At 41.1% G+C, this 4,826-nt stretch overlaps 1 protein-coding gene across 1 annotated transcript in view; it reads right to left on the reverse strand.

Moving 5' to 3' along the window:
• Positions 1–4,826, reverse strand: part of LOC106871088 (tyrosine-protein phosphatase non-receptor type 13) — a 217,697-nt gene that overhangs the window by 50,904 nt on the left and 161,967 nt on the right. The window lies entirely within an intron of this gene.

Genomic DNA, 4,826 nt, shown 5'->3' on the forward strand with positions numbered 1-4,826 from the left:
ATATATATATATATATATATATATACACACACACACACACACCCAGTTAAATATGATTTAGATAAAGACCTTGTAAAATGCTATGCAAAGCTCGTCCACAGTTATTGGCTACCTAATATCATTATGCAGTGGAAATAAAGAATGTTCATTCCATTTTCTATCCTTTATCTATATACACCTATATTATATGCGCATGCACATATACACACACACACACACACACATACATGTTTTTATGTGAAGCGATATGTATCAACGATTAACCATTAAACCAAAGGATTACTCAATATTTTTGAGTAGAACACATACTTATTAAGTCTTATAAATTAAAGGGTGACAATCATCGTGACTTCAAAGTTTTGCCTTGCTTATCTTCAATTGTCTGAAGTACTCAATACCATTCTAGAATGCAGTAGTTTATTTAATCCTGTTACTCAAGCGTTCCCACAGTATGCAATCACTTTTTCAGACAACTCAGACTATGACCAGTTAAATAAGTTAATACGCACCTATGCACAGTTTTCCATTGAGTTCTCATAAGTCAGAAAAAAAACAGGCATTTGCATCTTTGTTAATGGAGTGGGTTTTTTATTTATGTATTATATAAATTCAGTCTTATAGCAACCAATTCAAGTTCATAGCCCCACCACTTGGGCTGCTTCTTCAAGCCATACCAGGAAGGGGATTGAGTGGGTATTGAAGAAGAGAGGTGGACTAGGGGTCATAGTGAGAAGAGCAGTGATGAGTTTGTACGAGGAGGGTAAAGATAAGAGTGAGAATTGGATGAGGGCCGTCGGAGGAGTTTGCAGTGAAAGTTGGTGTGCATCAGGGATGTGTGTTGTCACTGTTGTTGTTGTTGTTTGCAATAATGGTTGATGGGGTGACGGAGAGTGCAAGAGAGGGATAGATAATGGAGATAGTGTATGCAGATGACCTTGTTCTGATGAGTGAGATGATGGAGGGATTGAGGGAGAAGTTTTGGAAATGGAAGGAGGCGTTTGAAAGCAAGGGTTTGAAGGTAAACCTCAGGAAGACAAAAGTGATGGTGAGTGGGGTGGAAGGAGAAGTGTTAGTGAGTAAGGTGGATCCGTGTGGTGTGTGTGGGAGGAGGTGTAATGGCAAATGTGGTGTTGTGTACGAGATGTGAGAAATGGATTCATGGTAGATGTATGAAAATGAAGAGTGGCAAGAGAGTTTGTTTGTGGAAGATGTGAGAAAGGAGCTGGAGGGCTGGCAGAACCAGTGGAAACGGTGAGAGGGTTTTGTTTTTTGGGAGATAGGGTGGGTGTAAGTGGTGGATGTGAAGCATCTGTGACAGCAAGAACGAGACTTGGCTGGGTGAAGTTCAGGGGATGTGGAGCGTTGTAATATGAGAAAAGGTTCTCATTGAAGATGAAAGGAAGGGTCTATAGGAGTTGTGTGAGAGCTGGAATGCTGTATGGGAGTGAGACATGGTGCCTGAGGGAGAGAGAGAGAGAGAGAGAGAGAGATGGCGATTTTGAGAAGGACTGAGAGAGCAATGGGGAGAGAAATGTGTGGCGTGAGGCTGTTGGATAAGAGGAGGATTGAGGACTTGATGGGGATGCTGGAGTTGGTGGAATCAACGGAAAAGCTGGCAAGGGCGAATGCAGTGGTGGTGTGGGCATGTGCTGAGCGATGAAGTGGGTGCTTGAGTTTGAGGTAAATGAACCGTGAAAGTGAGGTAGACCAAGGAAAAAGTGGAAGAGGAGATCGAGAGAGTTGGCTTGAGAAAGGAGGACCCCCAAAACTGGGCAAGATGGTGTGAGAGTGGTTGCTATGGCATTGAGGTAGATCCGGCCACCCCTGTTAACAGGGACAAAACTTGGATTTAAAACATTGGAGTGGTTGGCGTTAGGAAGGGCATCCAGCTATAGAAACTCTGCCAAATCAGATTGGAGCCTGGTGTTGCCATCCGGTTTCACCAGTCCTCAGTCAAATCATCCAACCCATGCTAGCATGGAAAGCGGACTTTAAACGACGATGATGATGATGATTTTAAAATTCCAATGCTGTATCAAAAGAACATACTGTTCAGGCGAATGATGTATAATAAGAGTTGTGTTTACAAAACTATTGATAAGAGTGTTTTAAGATGAATCCAAATGCACAAAGGGTAAATAGGTTAAAATCATTTAAACTAATTATTTTTGGGAAAAGATTTAAACGTTGATAAATATTTATGTCTACAAAGAATCATGACATTTGAGATCTTATTAAGTAAAGATTTTTTATCAGTACAGAGTATATTAATTGCTTCTTTTGGGCATAGTTTACGATTTCTGGTGTGTGTATTGTATGGTGTAGTTTCCGTTATAATAGACTAATCCAGACTGAATTCTTTATTATGCATTTTTAATTTATTAATGTGGATAGCTGGTGCGGTTGAGTTTTTTGTTTCTTGATTAATAAATGAATTTGTGTGCTCCCTATATCTAGTCTTAAAATCAGTCGAGCTTCCTATGTATATCTTCTTTGATTCATTGAGGGTTGTAACCTCGACTTTATACACAACATTTCTCCTTAAACAGAATCCCTTTAATGGACATAAATCCTGGTTATTGCAATTACATGTTTTATTTCTGTGCTTTGCCTTTATATATTTGATATCTCTATTCTTATTGATGATATGTTGTCAACTTAATGTGACATTCCCATGAAAGGGAAAAATGCTACTTGACACATTTCCTGTGTCCTTATGTTTACAAAGGGGAGATAAGCAACTCCATCCAGCAAAGCCAGCATCCAAAGACTAGTTTCAGAGTCATTGCTCATCATCAGTCTGGAGTAGCATGGCTTGCTAGCTGAATTTTTTATTACAACCATAAAGGTCAACACATAGATGGGACAGTGCAGGACAACACATACAAAATATACTATGATGCATTCGAATGATAACTATTATTTAAAAATATTGATGATATTATAAAATAAATAGTCTTTTTCTTATGAGTAAGGGATACGCCCTGTTGCCTCAAAGGCCCAGCAGCTATCTCCTTCCTTTTATTTTCTCCTTTTTTTCAATGCCGATTAAGCAGGGTCCCTTGCACCCACCTTTCTTAACACATCTTTCCTCAAACACACTTCTCGACAGGGTCCTTCTCTCCAGCCCTATGTTGCTCTTCAGATGATATCTGAAGTATTGTAGCAAACCAGGGCCAGAGATGAAGGACCCCATCATGAATACTTGCATCCTAGTCTTCCACACACATTCTTTCAGCACTGCAACTGTACAGAAAAAACATGCCTAACTTTCCTTCAACAGTCCAGTTGGTGGTACAATCTTTGTTATTGACTCAACCGATAGCTGAACTCTTCCCAGATGCGACAACACGTGTTCGACGTAAATTATCAAGCCTGACAGCTCCCGACAATGTACAAAAGCGTGCTGGAGGGTTTCGTCGTCCAGCCTACATCTTGGACATGTCATTAGTACCGACATTTCGTGCCTGGATAACTTTTCTCAGACAGGTAAAGCATTCCTGTAACACTGCCAGGTTAGGGATTTTTGGTTATTATCCAAATACCCTGGCCTGAAAGTTTTTTTGAATGGGTTGGAAAGTCAGTTCTCATCGAACCCCAGAAGCCCATCCTAGGGCATCATCGTTTTTATACTCTACCAGCCCTCTGTACAAAACTGAGGTGTATTCCCACTGCCTGTCGACACTCCTTTTACCATTCAGTCTGATTGTGTTTTAATGAAACCAGGTTTAAAACGCTTCAAGGTGGTTGGTCGTGGGAAGAATTCCTCTGCCAGCGGATTCCACACCTTATTACCCTCCAGGCAGTGCCAGAGATGTCTCAGCCTCAATGCATGTCTGCGCATCCCTAACTCACCCTTTAGCGGTTCCTGGCAGCAAACGGAGCACCTTACAAGTGGCTTTCCTCCTTTGCACAACAAGTGGAAAAGGGATTCGCTCCAACTTGTTTAGCCATGAATTGGGGCAAGGGACAATGGACAGGCGGTAGGTGATTACAGATGCAATAAACAGCTCCTTTCAAGGACAGAGCCCTTCCGGACCAAGTCCATACTCATGGAATCTTTCATGACATGTAAATGGTCCTAGTCTCAGAACAATACAACAGTGCAGAAAGAACAGATGAGACATACACCATGATCTTATTGTCAAGTCTTCAAATGGTGCTGTCACCAGGCCTTAGATCCTAAGCTACCAAAGGCTTCCGCTGCCTTTTGAATAAGAGAAGTGATTTCCGAGTTCAAGGCTTCCATCAACATGTACCATGCTACTCGGGTATTCAAAACATATCACCACTTTAAGCATTGTACCCTTAACCAGTATCTGGGGTGCATCGTTCTCCGGAGGCAGGTTGATGATTTACAACAGTTTTTTTCAAATTAATTGAGGCCAAATATGTCGCTTGAAGAATCAGGTGCACTAATTAGGTTTTGTAAGTGTTGCACATTGTGACTTAACTAGGTTCCAGTTGTCAGCGTTTAAAAGATCACACACCAAAGAGGTAAAGGGCTGGGATTTGAAGTTCATTGTTGTCGGATTAAACGTATTACCCAGAGAAGTGCCATACATAAATGTTGCAAATGTATTTGAAAGCATTACTATATGAGTGTGTAGGGAAAGATAGTTGCTTATAAATGCCAAAACCTTCCCAGGCGAAGAATGTACCCCACAACATAGACTAGTAGTTAGTGACTTCAAGATCAGGGCTAAATAGATGACCAGCATGGAGGAGAAGGGTCTGGAAGCTTAAAGATCCTGCGAATGGACAGAGATTTAGAGACTTATTACTCAAAGCCTTTGACGAAATTGAAGGGGATATAGCTTCACACG

This window comes from Octopus bimaculoides, chromosome 2 (assembly GCF_001194135.2).
Source record: "Octopus bimaculoides isolate UCB-OBI-ISO-001 chromosome 2, ASM119413v2, whole genome shotgun sequence".
NCBI classification, from domain to species: Eukaryota; Metazoa; Mollusca; class Cephalopoda; order Octopoda; family Octopodidae; genus Octopus; species Octopus bimaculoides.